Genomic DNA, 16,263 nt, shown 5'->3' on the forward strand with positions numbered 1-16,263 from the left:
TTATGTTCTTGAACATAACATCTTTCAACATTTTAGAGTTTTTTTTTTTTTTTCTAAATAAAACAATAGTGTCATGCCTTGATTTTTGAATACAGATTTTCAGTATGTAACAGGGGGCTGGGTGAAGATATTATTTTTCTACTAATAGTCTCTCACTTCTAGACAACCAAAATGCAGAAAAATTTTTGTTTTAAATTAATACTATCTATTTTATTTTGAATATAGAGTTTGAGCATCCCTAGTCTTAAAATCTGAAATGGGAAAGACTCCACAATACAAAACATTTTTAACACCGCCATTACTTGAGCAGAAAATTTCATGCACCAAACTATTAAAAATATGCTGTAAGATTACCTTCAGGCTATGTGTATAAGGTATATATAAAACACAAATGAATTTCACGCTTAAACTTGGTCCCATCCCCAAGATATTTCACATTGTGTATAAAGTATTCCAAAATCTGGAAAAAAATGGAAATTTAAGACACTCTGGTCCCAAGCTATTAGCTAACAGTTACTGCACCTGTATACCACTGTAATTGCATCACATTTAATTTCTTGGGAACCTTTTTGTTTCCCTGGAGTTAAAAAATGCCTTGTTGTTTTCTGCACTTGGCTTTTCTGTGTACCTTTCACTAATTCGGTTTCCTGACCATTTCCTCTTGTAATCTCTCTCCCCATCCTTTTCTTAGTAGCAATCTGTTAGAAACGTGGACCTCCCTACTCCAGCCGGGAGTAGTTGCTTCTTGAGACTAGATATTTCACTGTCATGGTGGATTTTCTCGTCGCTATCATCCTGCGAATTTTACATTTGTTTACTGTTTTATATGTCCTATTTTCTGTATCCAATGTCTTTTTCTAACTTTATTCCTTCAGTTTGGCGGCAATGAATATCCATTCACTAGTTGTCAAAGGATTTATGACAGGTACATATTTTGAGGACTTGCATTTCTGAAAATGGCTTTGTTCTATCCACAAATGAATACCTTTCCTTCATAAATCTGAACTTTTTATTAATTATATTTTTTAGTTTTTAAAACATACTGAGCTCCATTCCTATACAAAATCCTGCTTCAGACCATCCCTCCCTTTCACTTGAAAATTTTAGAATGTGCTTTGTTGTTTTTAATCCATTATACTGGGTACTTGATAGCCCTTTCACTCTGGAAACAATTAACCTGCAATCCTGTTAACTTTTCTGTTATTTAATTAATAATTTCTTCTTCACTTCAAAAAATCTCTCTTTTCTGCAGTACCATTAGCTGAATGAGGGACCTGTGTCAGATTTGTGCTATATTTCAATTATACTTTCCTCTGTAATTTTTAGGTAAGTTTCTTTTTATTTCATTTTTGGGAGGTTTTCTCAACTTTATCTCCTAAATGCATGTACTCAATTATCTGGGATCATACATATGTGTGGTTTCTTGAATGCGTGTTTTTAATAATATCCTTTTTTTCAAGGTATCATGTCAATTTCATTTCTCTCACAAGATAATTAACTAAAGACATTTTGTAATTTACCCCCATTGCCTGTAATATCTTTGGGGTCTGTTTTCTGTTTGTTTCTTTTTGTCTATTTTTCATGATAGAGGTTTTCCATCAATATCTGGTAGACACTGGCTGTCATCCAATACTGAAGAATGAAACTCTCAAAAGTTAATTGGAAGCTTTGTATGCATGACAAGGAACTAGCAGCAAGGCAACAAAGATTCAAAAAGAATATATTATAGAGAATAGTCTGGTTTTCTGCCTGGGGTGGAGTCATGTTACTTTTTATAGGGAGATTTCCAGTCAATTTTCCTATTTTCAGGATTAAAGTCTTATCAGTTCCTTATCTGGTACCTGGTGTCTCCGAGAGTCTAAGGGTTCTGCGGGGTAAATCAAGGCATATTATCCCATCTTGGATGCTTCTTAATGTAGCTAACATTTTAGTTTGCAATGTTGAAGTCCATAGACAAAATCGTCTTTCCCTGTCTTCTAAAAATGTGTCGGTTTCTTATCTGCTGATGTCTCTTCTATCTTTTCTATGTTTGAGAATATGTATGTGTGTGAGGTTGTGTATGTGTATTTAAATTACTCTTTAATGGATCTTGGCTGAAGAATAAAAAAGCCGAAAGATGGGAAATTAACTTCTACATTTGAGAGAATTTTGTTCTTCTTTTCCCTTTCATTCTTTTAACCCCTTCTTGGATGCCCTGTTAGCCAGTTGTCCTCTCTAGTCCTGAGTACAGAGCTACATGTTCCTTTTGGAAACACTTGCTTCCGCTGGCTCACTGATATCACTCTCTTGACATTTATGCTTCCATTTTGGTTCTTCCCTTGCAATATTTTGAGGAGGACTCTCCTTCCCCACCCAGCTACTGAGATTCAGAGTGTTAAGAGTTTCTGCACACTCTTTTCCTTTAAAGTCTCATTTGCCTTTATAACTCTGACTCATTTACCTTAAATTAAATGGTAAGTGGATGAATGTGCCTTTTTTTATGTCTATCTTATATTTATTTACCTCATCATTCTCATTTTATGTTTTACAAGCATCTCAAATGTAACACATTCAATGCTGAAGTGACACTCTTGAGATGTCGGTGGCACACATCATCAAATGGTTGGACTCTGGAGTCAACTGCCTGGTTGTGTGATCCCATGCACTTTTTTTTTCTCTATCGGTTTCCTTATCTACAAAATAATAAAGTTAAATAAAGCACTTAGAATTATATCTCTAAAATGTAAGCACTCACTAAATGTTAACAATTTTAGTTTTCCATCCAAACTCTTTCTTCTGATGTCTGTAACCTTAGGGAATAGTAGCACCATTCATCTAGCTTCTCTAGACAGAAACCTTGGCATGGATTTAGACTCTTCAAATTCCTTCACTTCTCAAGTGTAACAATCAGTAGTTAAAACTGTCATCAATTTTGCATTGTATCTCTGTCTCTTATTCTCTCTCCAAGCTGCAGCTGGAGTGGCCTTTAGAAAATACAAACCTGATTACATCATTCTTGCTGTAATACTTCATAGACTCCTCTCTATCCTCAAGACAAAGTCAAAATTTTACCTACTGGCTCTTAACTATGATATTGTCCTACCATCTGATTCCTTTCCCATCTTTCCTTTCCATACCCAATCCGGCTCCCTGCCCTGCATGACCAGGCACCACTGTTCTCATGGTTTCTGTGCTCTTTGTCTTCAAGGCTTCCTTTGCATTTCTAAGATCACATGTATTTCTCACACTAGGGCTCTCAGAACGGCAACTGCAGCGGCTCCTGAATAAAGCAGGAGGGTACATGTTTCTTGTTCTAAAAAAAAAAATAGGGAGAACAGCTTCTGTCTCTGCTTCAAGTTAGATTATGATCCTTGGGGATATGTTAGAACCATATGTAATAATTTGCTTAGAATACATTTTAATTGAGTAATTAAAATAATTCAATATAAATAATGTTCACTAGATTGAAAGTTCTGTGAGGATAGGGGCCATGTCTAGCCTGTAGTTTTTTTTTTTTTTTTTTTTTTTTAAAGATTTATTTATTTATTTGAAAAGCAGACTCAGAGAGAAAGAAAGTAAGGGGGAGAAAACAAAAGAAACAGTTCTTCCATCTGCTGGTTCACTTCCAAAGCCAGGTGCCAAGAAACCATCCTGGTATCCCATAGGGGTGTTAGCCTCAAACACTTGGGCTGTCAACAGCTGCTTTTCCAGGTGCATTAGCAGAGAGCTGTATCAGAGAGCAACTGCGACTTGAATTGGTGCTCTGGTATGGTATGCCAGTGTCACAAGCATCAGCTTAACCCATTGTACCACCACACTTCCCTCTGTGCCCCCTTTAAAGATTTATTTTTTTGAAAGGCAGGGTGACACCAACAGATAGTAGCTATTTAAAACATATACTTTTGATAATATGTCTAGTATCTATTTCAAAGTATATACATTAAAATATTAACTGTATAAGTAACTATAGAAGCTAAAAAATGATAACTACTTTATTTCTACAGTCTGTGCAAAATTTCAAACCAATTTACAAACTATTACCTTATGTTTTTTCAAGAAAAAGAGCTATTCAAATATTATTCTCCATATTTTCATGATAAACTAATTAAGATTCAGTGAGCCTGTCATGTGCATAAAGTTACAGAGAATAATGAGTAGACCTAGGTTTGGATCTCATACCTATGTCTTCCAAATCAATTGATTTATTTTTTGCATTTTGCAGACTCTGAAGTACATGGACAGTGACAGATATAGATCAACATATGCAAATTTACAAAGATGTTAATTTGTCAGCAGTTCTCTCTCAAACATATTTGATAGTAATTTACACATAGCATATTTTACAGGTACAAAACTTAATGGGGAGTAGCAATGAGGTAAACAGGGTTGTTCTCTTATACAGTGATCAGTTGTAAAGAATTTTGTGAATGTCAAAAGGGTGGAAATGCAGAGGTAAAAAGGTAAAAGTGTTTCAGGACGGGGCAGAGGACAATAAATAAGAAAGCATAAATACATTACATACATGACATCTAGACGTTCATTAGAGACATGTAGTTTCATATTCAGGGTTTGAAGATTTATTTATTTATTTGAAAGAAATTGTGACAGAGAAAAATGGAGACAGAGATAGAGAGACAGACATAGAGATGGAGGAAGGGAGAGAGAGTGTGGGTAAGAGAGAGGGTGGGAGAGAGAGAGAGACATCTTCCATCTGCTGATACATCCCCCTATATGCCCACAAGAGCTTGAGTTGAGCCAGGCTGAAGCCAGGAGCCAGGAATTCCATATGGGTCTCCTATGTAAGTAGCAATAACCCAAGTATCTGGGCTTTCATCTGCTGCTTCCCAAGCACAGTAGCAGGAAAATGGAGATGAGGCAGAAAGGCCATGACTCAAAGTAGCACTCTGATAAAGGTTACCGGCATCTCAGATAGTGACTTGACTCATGTGTCATAATGCCCCCCTCTTATAACCAGGGATTAGAATTTGCATTGGTGGCAACCTGATTTTCAGGGCTACCACATATATTAATCAACCAAAAGAAAAATTCTTAGGTTCTCAGTTTTTCAAGAAACCAAGAGGAAAACAAATATTCATTTCTTTCTGTTAAATGTTTCCCAATAAATTCCTTACAATTAAAGGTAAATTTCCTTTTCTGGATTCTCACAATACTGCATGGACCCCTTCTCTCTCGAGCCACAGTGTTTTTCTTTTTTTCTACCTAAACTGAATATCTAAAGGGAATTTTTACTTTTCTACAACTACAGTATATACTCAACAACATCCTCTTCAATATACTCCCAAAAAGTCAAATGCATTTGAACAGCAGGGCTTGCTAGCATGGCCTAACTTGGGTGAAGGGACAGAAAGACATTCCTGCTACCCTTTTCAAATCCTTCCCTAGGATAATGTATTTTTTTCTTCTCTTTTTTATACTTTTATTTAATAAATATAAATTTCCAAAGTACAACTTTTGAATTATAGTGGTTCCCCTCCCATATCCTCCCTCCCCCCCCGCAACCATTCCATCTCCCATTCCCTCTCCCTTCCCATTCTTCATCAAGATTCATTTTCAATTATCTTTATATACAGAAGATCAACTTAGTATATACTAAGTAAAGCTTTCAACAGACTGCACCCACACAGACACACAAAGTATAGAGTACACTGTTTGGGTAGCAGTTTTACCATTAATTCGCATAGTACAACACATTAAGGACAGAGGTCCTACATGGGGAGCAGGTGCACAGTTGTTGATTTAACAATTGACACTCTTACTTACGACGTCAGTAATCACCCGAGGCTCTTGTCATGAGCTGCCAAGGCTATGGAAGCCTCTTGAGTTCACCAATCCGATCTAGTTTAGACAAGGCCATATTCAAAGTAGAAGTTCTCTCCTCCCTTCAGAGAAAGGTACTGCCTTCTTTGATGGCCTGTTCTTTCCTTAGGATAATTTAAGCCAAAGAGAACTTCAACCACTTGAGAACTATGCCTGTAGCAGTAACTCAAACAATAATATATGTAACAAAATATTTTACTTCCAATATCTTTACACTCTCTTGAATTTTAGACCTCATACCTACCTAATATTCCAGACCTGGAAGTACTATAAAGGGACAAAGGGAAGTTGATTCTTTCTAAGATTTTTCAAGACAAACATTCTGATTGTCCTCATTAGTTGGCATAGTCTTGAATTTTTCAAATGACAAATGTTTTTAAGTTATTTGCTGAGAAATCTTTTACCTCACCAAGTGTGCCACAGGGATATGGAAGCCTGCCAAGCTCTTTCCATGCTCTACTTCAAGAAACATCTTTAAAAACCATTACCTAACCTCAAGTATACCTCTGAAACCCCCTCATCAAGGCACTATACATGGTGATTGATTCTGGGACTTCAAGTGGAACATCGAAAGCTTGCTTTGGCTTTCTTTCATTTGATTTTGTTTTTGTTTTTGACTGCTGAAATGATCACATTTCAAACCTACTCAGATTTCATAGATTTGTTTTCATTTTATCCAAATATCCGAAAACTCACAATCACTGGATGTGATTTGATTTGCTGTCAATACAAGAAAAACTGTCTTCACCAGTATCAATGCATTTTATTAAGGGAAATCTTCTTGTGGTTTTTTAACGATAATATTATCATTTGAGCAATAAAAACAAGAAATCAAGATGGAATGCGGGGTGCGTAATAGCAAGAAGGAGCTTACTGGATACTTCTCAGATCTGCTTTGGGAAACTTAAAGAACATCAAGGCTGTGGTTCTCTCTCTAGACAGTCTCCCTAGGAATTTTCAAATGCTGACTTCAAAGAATCTCTTTCCATGAACTGTTACCGACATAAACCATAATCCCCAGATTCATTTCTAATTGCTTAATGAGACGACAAATTCATTTAGTCTAAATATTCACCAAGTTCTTACTCTGTGTAAAGCAATGTGCTTTCCCTCCTGATTTCTGGTTTGATTAGTTAGCTGTGCTTTGATTCTCTTGGAGTCACTTTTAATGTTCCTTCTATCTTTCCTTCTATGGAAAATATTTTATATCCTCCTCTTTCTTTCTTTGCCTTCTATTTAATCTAGCTCAGACCCTTACCATTTATTGCTAGTACTGATGAAAGTACACTATATCTAGGTATCTTCCTATGTAATCATTTATTTACCAAATATTTATTAAATTACTATATGCCAGGATCTGGGTTATACAATGGGGAACACCTATGGGTAAAAAGCTTATGATTTCTGTTCAAATTAATGAATATTGAATTAAAAGTTATTCAAGCAAATCCATAATTGCATACTATGTTAGTGCTATAGAAGAAAATATTAGAGTTTAGCCCTTTTTGTATATTGACACTGATATTTACTATATTGATTAATCTCCTAAAATTCACGCCTACTCCCTAGTTCTACAAGCTTCACTGAGCCAGCTTTGTGTGTCCTTTATCCATTTTCTTTGTCTACATCAGTCCTTCTGATGGTAAAAACATTATGTCTTTAAAACCATGTTGAATTACTTTACTTGTTATTATCAGTGGTTTTAGTTATGTGTCTTGAAGAATTTGACTTCTGGCATGCACATTTTTTTCAAAAGCTGTGAAGAAGTAAATTTCTAAGCATTAGAATAGTGTAAAAGATCTAAATTTCATAAGTGGATAACCTAAAGTATTAAGTTTCTGGAATAGTATCTGAAGGCTTGCTCATAAAGAGATACAGAATAAAAGAATGGAATAGTATGCAGATGAGTGTGTTTAATTAATAGAATGCTTGATTCGGAGACACCCAGTCAAACCACTTATATGATCTTCAAATAAATTACTCAGATAATGTTCTTATGCCTTAATATTTGCTGAGAACTTTTTGTACTATAGTACAACATAATGATTTATAATCTTTTTTTTTTTTTTTTAACGCAGGCAGAGTGGACAGTGAGAGAGAGAGAGAGAGAAAGGTCTTCCTTTTGCCGTTGGTTCACCCTCCAATGGCCTCCTCCGCGGCCGGCACGCTGCAGCTGGCGCACCGCGCTGATCCGAAGGCAAGAGCCAGGAGCCAGGTGCTTCTCCTGGTCTCCCATGGGGTGCAGGGCCCAAGCACTTGGGCCATCCTCCACTGCACTCCCTGGCCACAGCAGAGAGCTGGCCTGGAAGAGGGGCAACTGGGACAGAATCCGGTGCCCTGACCGGGACTAGAACCCGGTGTGCTGGTGCCGCTAGGCGGAGGATTAGCCTATTGAGCCGCGGCGCCGGCCATGATTTATAATCTTAATGATGAGTAAGTTATCAAGGAAAAGATAAGTGATTCAGCAGAATCTATTAAGAAGTCAGTGATTTGAGATATATATATATGTGGGTTAATCAAATACTCTATTTAATGAATACTTGGATATACAGTTAATAATTATTTTTATAAAATGCACACTTTTTGTGAATCATTTCATGCCAGAAAGATTTGAGAAGGAGCTGTAGTTGGCACTAGCAAGAAAGCATTTTCTTTGCATTTATTTTATCTCCAAGATTCCTTGCCTTTAGGGATGTGACACAATGCCAATATGGTGCCCTTCACAAAGACATGATGACATATCTCTCTCTCCAATCTGATATAAACAACCTAAAAAGGCATTGTAATGACATTTCATGCTGCTTTATACTCATTCTTCTATCATAAATACAGATAACTTCTGATTTTATCTATGCTTATTAGTATTTTAATTAATGTTACTGATGGTTATCCTTGTGCCTTCAGGATAGTCAGAGAAAATGTTTCAACACTGAAACTCAACTAAAAAGCAGGGTTTTTAGCGATGATCTTTTAAAAAACTAGGAAACTTCGGGTATAAATCTAGGCAGTTACTTTATAATTGGGAAAATGTTAAGAGATTCATGAAACATACAAGCTTGTTTGATATCACCCTCAGGCTGAGAGAAGAGTTGAAATAAAATAAAAAAATTCATTTAAGAAGCTTTCTGGAAGAAGTTAAAGGCATGTGAGAACGCATTAACAGACTGAACAACTGTTAAATAAAAGATTCACAAAGCTTAAAGTGGCAGAATCAGAGATTCATTTTAAAATTAAATGATTTTTGTTATGATTTGGAAATTTTTCCATTGCTAGCCTATTATATGAAATTAAACTTACAATTTCAAATGGCAATTATAGTATTCTGAATATTTTATTACTTATCTTGATTCATTTTGTAAGTAATGAATGCAATGCATGGAACTTGTTAATTTCTTCTTGGTTGAAAGTAAACTGTTACTGAAATAATTATATAAAAGATGATCAAATGCAATAGAATTTGAGAGAATTAAGAAAATAAACCCATCTACGGCCATACCACCCTGAATGCGCCTCATCTCAGAAGAAAACAAACCCAGGGGTTAGAATTGTGTAGCTAGTAAAGCTGTCGTCTGTGACACTGGCATCCCGTATGGGCGCCAGTTCAAGTCCTGGCTGCTCCACTTACAATCCAGTGCCCTACCAATGGCCTGGGAATAGCAGCAGAAAATGCTCCAAGTGCTTAGGCCCCTGCCACCCATGGGAGACCCAGATGAAGCTTCTGGTTCCTGGCTTCGACCTAGCCCAGTCCTGGCTGTTGCGGCCATCTGGACAGTAAATCAACAGCTAGAAGAACTCTCTCTCTCTCTTTCTCTCTCCCACCCCACTCCCCCCTCTTCTGCCTCTGCCTCTCTTAAACTCTTTCAAATATATAAACAAAGCTTTTTTTAAAAAAAGGTAAAAGAAAAAAAATGGATTAAAAGGTCAGAGAAGAACACAACAAAAAGGTGGCCATCTGCAAGCAAAAAGAGAGGCCTAAGGGAAAACTGAACCTGCTGACACTTAAACTTGGACTTTCAGAGCTATGAAAAAATAAGACTCTGATGTTGGGGCCAGCACTGTGGCATAGCAGGTAAAGCCACTGCCTGCAGGGCCAACGTCCCATATGGAGTCCCAGCTGCTCCACTTCTGATCCAGTTCTCTGATATGGCCTGGGAAAGCAGTAGAGGATGGCCCAAGTGCTTGGGGCCCTGCAGCCTTATAGGAGACCTGGAAGAAGCTACTGGCTTTTGGCTTTGGATAGACACAACGTCAGACATTGCGGGCGTCTGGTGAGTGAACCAGTGGATGGAAGACCTCTCTCTCTTTCTCTCTGCCTCTTTGTAACTCTGCCTTTCAAATAAAATAAATCTTTGATAAAAATAGACACTCTGATGTTTAAGACATGAAGTCTTGTTACAGTAGTCTTGGCTAATACAGTGTTCTGTTTTCTAATCATAGTCAAATTTCCCCCTAAACAAGCTTGTTGGATTACACAGCACCAGCGTGGTTAGAGTGCAATGTTAATGATTTTATAGCTAAGGACTCAGAAATTCCCAAACTTCGTCTTGCCTAACTCTGCTTCCATTACAGTTCCTGAGGCAGTTGCTCACAAAAGAAACAATAAACAAAATCAAAGTACCACAGTATTACTAGTTGTACATAAGCTTAACACCTGAAAGCAATTCCTTAGTAAAGGTTACCCTGGGGCCTGCTGCCCAACATGTCCATCTATATATCTTACTACATTAGCTAAACATAAGCAGGAAGATAGAAAAGAGAGAAGCTGACCTGAATGGGGAAGTATTAACTAAGAAGGCTGTATTGATCATTATCAACAATTACATATACATTTTTTTAAGATTCGTGGTTTTAATGAAAATACTACTAAAGATACTGTTAGAATACACTGATTCTGACAGCAGAAATCCCAATTTCATTTTTTTTTTTTTTAAGATTTTTGTGTTTGTCTTGAAAGAGTTAGAGAAAGGGAGAAAGACAGAGACACCAATTCTTCGTCATTCCACAGACTCTGTTGGATTGTACTCCTGATACCTGGCACACATTTCTCTGCAGACATACAGCATGCTCTCAGTGAAACTCTTTTGTGCTGACTAATGAATAAATACATGAAGCAAAGATGGAAATTTTGTTTGGTTTTAAATTCCCCAACTTCTTGAAGAAGATTTAGAATTATAATTTTGACGCAGGTGAAAAAAATTACTAACAGAGCTAAAAAAAAAAGAAAGAAAAAAGAAATGTTCGTGTGAATTCAGTTTTGCTGCAAGTACAGTTGTGTGAAAATTTCTTGTTAAACCAATGGTTAATAATGTTATACTACTAAAGTTTTATTTTTAAAAGATTTATTTTTTATTTGAAAGTCAAGAGTTACACAGAGAAGGAGAAGCAGATAGAGGTCTTCTATTTGCTGGTTTACTCCCCAGATGGCTGCAACAGCTGGAGCTGCACCCATCTGAAGCCAGGAGCAAGGAGCTTCTTCCCAGTTTCCCATGCAGGTTTGGGGGCCCAAGGACTTGGGCCACCTTCCACTGCCTTCTCAGGCCACAGCAGAGAGCTGGATCAGAAGTGGAGCAGCTGGGACTTGAACCAGTGGGATGCCAGTGCTATAGACAGTGGTCTCATCAGCTTTGCCACAGTGCCAGCCCCTACTACAGTTATAATGATCTGTGATTACTTTAAAATTTATTGTATGTGAGTGAAATGGTCATTTTTCCATTCAAGTTGTTTATAATCACTGTATATATTCCCACTAAACTAGGATCTTCTTGCTTTTTACTGATTAAACTTCTTACTCATAAAGTATTAAGCCTTTTTAACATAAATTTAAAATATGCTATCACAAAAACTAAAAAAAAAAAAAGAAAGGGAGAAGGAAAGAGAGTGAAGGGAGAGCGAGGGAGGGAAGGAGGAAAGAATATCATTTAAAAAATCTTGGGATTGAAAAATAAGAGTGTAAAACAAAATATGCTGATTAAGATGTGTGACATCATAGAAAATACAAAGTTGACAGAGTTTGCCCCTTCATTCTCGGGAATGGACATCCAGGAAAAGAAACGACTCTTAATGTCCAGAAGCAGCACACGCGGGGATGACAATGAACTACTTGAATATAAATATTTGAGTCAAAGGGCTGGCGTTGTGGTGTGAGCAGGCCAGGCATCCCAAAAGAGCACTGGTTTGAGTCCCAGTTGCTCCACTTCTGATCCAGATCCCTTCTAATGCATCTGGGAAAGCAGTAGATGATGGCCCAAATGCTTGGGTCCTTGGACCCACATGGGAGACACGGATAAGGCTCCTGGCTCCTGGTTTTGGCTTGGCCCAGCAGCAGCCATTGTAGCAATTTGGGGAGTGGGCCAGGGGATGGAAGATATTTCTCTCTGAAAGTCTCTTTTCCACTCTCTAACTCTGCCTTTCAAATAAATAAAGTAAATGTATATAAAAATAAAAATTTAGTCGAGTTAAATAAGAATTTCATAAATATGAAAAATTGACCAGATAGGTATCATATGGAAATATAATGATAGATATATCTTGTTCTAGTGGAAAAGGAAGAGCACTATATATCAATATGGACATCTTAAACTAAAATGGAGATAAACTGTGGAACTTTTGAGATAAAAATAGAAAGTATATTATCTTAGAAAACACACTATTAACATCAGATTATGTGAAAGATATCTGAGTGTTTATTTCCTAGGGAACATTTTCATACTCTCAGAAAGACAAGAAATAGAAATAATAAGGGAAGAACTATTTGGGTATTTTGGACATGTAATTCTGTTCAATCAAAATTTTTATATTTAAAATTCCATTTGTCATTTCTTTAAAATATAAAAATAATTTATGTTTACTGTTAAGAATATAAGGGCTGGTGTTTGGACTAGCAGTTAAGATGCCTGTGCAGATTCGCAGATTCAGAGTATCTGAGCCCAAGTTCCAGCTCTGGATTCTGATTTGAGCTTCTTGCCGCTGTACACCCTGGGGAGCAGCTACACTGGTTCAGGAAACTGGGTTCTTGTCACTCACATTGGAGATTTGGACTGAGTTTCCAGCTCCTCACTCTGGCCCCCTTGGTCAATGAAGGTCTTTAAGGATTGAACCAGCATATGGGAGCACTTTCTGTCTGTTTTTCTCTTTTTCTGTCCCTCTACCTCTCAAATACATAATAATAAATAATTTGAAAAATATAGTAAATAAGTAAAAAATTAAATTTCACCATACTCCTATTATCCAGAGATAAAGCACTATGAATAGAAGTATTTCCTATCATTCAAGATATACTGTAAATACATATGTATATAGTACACATTAAATTAGTGTTTTGTGTTATAGTTTTTACTTAACATTGTATTGTGAACATTTTTTAATACCATTAAACATCCCTTTAAACATTATTGAAGACTATGAAATATTCTGTTATGAGTATATCTAATTTATTTGACAAAACATTCTTATACTGAGAATTTATGTAGTTTATCATTTTCCCAAATTATAATTAATTTCTTGCTAAACAATTTCAAATATGAATTGTTATTCACGTAAGAAGTTAAAAAAATTTGAGGGACCGGTACTGTGGCGCAGCAAGTTAATGCCCTGGCCTGAAGCGCCGGCATCCCATATGGGCACCGGTTTGAGACCTGGCTGTCCTATCCAGCTCTCTGCTATGGCCTCGGAAAGCAGTAGAAGATGGCCCAAGTCCCTGGGCCCCTGCACCTGCATGGGAGACCCGGAAGAAGCTCCTGGCTCCTGTCTTCAGATCGGCACAGCTCTGGCTGTTGCAGCCAACTGGGGAGTGAACCAGCGGATGGAAGACATCTCTCTCTCTTTCTCTCTCCCTCTCTCTCTCTCTTTATTTCTCTGCCTCTCCTCTCTCTGTGTAACTGATTTTCAAATAAATAAAAAAAATCTTAAAAAAAAGAATTTGAAAACCTTACTCTGCCTGATAAATATTATAAATTTGCTCGGTTATTTTCACAATTCATCTCCCCCAGGATATTGTACATAAATACTCATTTCCTTGCCAGCAGATGCTATCAGTTTATTTAAATATTTATTCATATTAGGTCTTCCATTAATTTGTGCTCATAAAATCAGTTGCTAACTGGGTCTAACTTGGTGGAGCACAGATGAGAAACACCATTTTTCACCAATCACTGCCTTAAAAGAGCGTATCTGGGAATTCCCTCTGCTCTGGACAATATCTGCTGTCAGTTTTATGGGTTTCTAATTTTTCAGTTACAGAAATAGTCTCATTCTACTAAATAGGCTCATTTCAGATATAGTTCAACACAATGTATGGATATTCCTGATGATATTTTTGGAAATGTGCTATTTGTTATCATTGCTGAGTATTGGATTAATTATAAGAGAACAATGTATATGATTTAATAAAGGGTACATCTTCATATGTGGAAGATTAATAGAATTTATGGCATTTACTATGTAAGCTCTTATTCGGTTGTGTGCTTTTATGAAGGTGTATTTACAACAGCATGAATAAATGGGAAGAAAAATATTTACAAGACTTTGTTCTCCACTGTCATTAACAACCCCTTTCAAATGGAAATGTCTGTACATAACATTTCTCTTGACTGACCTTGGAATTTTGCACTAAGACTTACATCAAGAATATTTATGTTTCTAACTAACACAATGCTATGGACCAAATAATTCTTTTTAGTAGTACAAATTCAATGTTTTGCTTTCTTTCATGCACCCAGTTAGAACCCAATCCACTTCTAGCAATTATTGTGAGATTAACATATGAATGCTGTCAGAACAGATCTTCTTTCTATTTCACATTTTCTAGCTATATAGAGAACAAAACAAGATACAGAAATGAACATCAATGGAGACAAAATGCACCAGGTTTCTCATTAAGTCGCACTGACTATCTTCCCCTACACTGGCTCTGAACCAAGAGCCAAATCTAATCTGAAGCAGAAAAGCCACAAAATGTCATCATTTTCTTGGACCATTTGCTTATTTTTTAAAGATGGTAGACAAGAAATATTAAATGAGTTTATAGGTTTTGTGCTTGTATGTGTGTTATGTGAGTGCTGAAGATGAAAACACAGTATAGAAGCAGGAAAAAAAGTGGATATTTTGAAATAAGCGAATCTGCTAGATAATGTAGAATAATATTTTCACCTTCTTAGATTGTTTCACTTACACTTCAAAAATAGGTTTTCCTTAGTAACAGTTAAGGGAATATAATAAATATTTCTTTCACTTTTCTCTGAGTTACCATGAATACTAGATTGTTTTATAAAGATTATAATAGATTATAATTGGCTAGTGTATAGAAATAAAGGATATTTATCACTTTTCCCTCCCAAATAAAGAGTAAACATGAACAATCATACAATCTAAATATCAGAGAAAAGAAAAAAGATTTATTTTTCTTGTTAAAAGTTTATATTTCAGGTTAAGTCTCACAAGGTTGTCTTCCCTAATAAATTTCTCTATCTGTATAGACTTGCATCCACTGTCACCCTCACTATCCTTTAAACTGACAACAATGTCTAATTACTCTCTTCCCCAATATGATATTCTTAAGGAATCTATACTCTTGCATCTCCTATCACTCTTCCATACTGTTGCAAATGTTTTCCTTGCCAGTTTTTCTTAACTTGGAGAAATCTTAATCATCCATCCTCAAGATATCCTCAAAGGCCTCTCTCTGCAATTTTTTCCCAACTTCCTCAGGGTCTAAGTTACTTTCTTCTTTTATTTTCAGAGCACTTCCAGCATTTATTGTGGCAAATTGTCAAAGCTCTGTCTGAGGACTTGGCAAGACTGCAATCTTATCCCTGATCAAGTCAGACAACTCCAGAATTCTTCACTTTGAATGTATCCATCCACAGCCAGTTGATGATTCAAATTTCTTTTTTGGTTTCAACACAAAGAAAAGTTCAAGTGCATCCACAATTTACTAGACATGGCATATGGGTGACATCTAAATGATGAATCCCCTTTCTCATGAAATGTATTCCATAGTAACATTTATGTTCTAAATAACACCATGACAATTATAATAAACATGACCAGACACCAGCTCTGCTTTCATAAATAAGAGAAATCTCGTTCATAGTAAGTCTAAAAGTCAGAAATGCTTTTCCATTTCAGAGACAAAAAGAACAGTAATAATTTTTAAAATTCTTGGTTATTTAGCATTATAATGCTCTGAAAATAATATTAGAATATGTGTGACAAAGCTGAAGCCATTAATAGAATTACATTTTCAGAATCAAATATTTAAGCAAATGAAGATCTATGGTATATCCCTTTGAACTAACAGTCACCTTATTTTTCTTCTTTAATCTGAAAATGGTTGACTGTGCTAGTGCAGAATTTGGTATTATCAAATAAATGAGTCTCATATCCCCAGATTATTAATGTCTGGTTACTGAAATATCTCAAAATATATCTATACATGGCCCCCTCACA

General features: G+C 36.2%; 1 protein-coding gene across 14 annotated transcripts in view; it reads right to left on the reverse strand.

Annotated features, from left to right (window-relative positions):
- Window positions 1–16,263, reverse strand: part of LRRC7 (leucine rich repeat containing 7) — a 586,672-nt gene that overhangs the window by 384,230 nt on the left and 186,179 nt on the right. The gene's annotated exons all lie outside the window — the stretch shown is intronic.

This window comes from Oryctolagus cuniculus, chromosome 7 (assembly GCF_964237555.1).
Source record: "Oryctolagus cuniculus chromosome 7, mOryCun1.1, whole genome shotgun sequence".
Lineage (NCBI taxonomy): Eukaryota > Metazoa > Chordata > Mammalia > Lagomorpha > Leporidae > Oryctolagus > Oryctolagus cuniculus.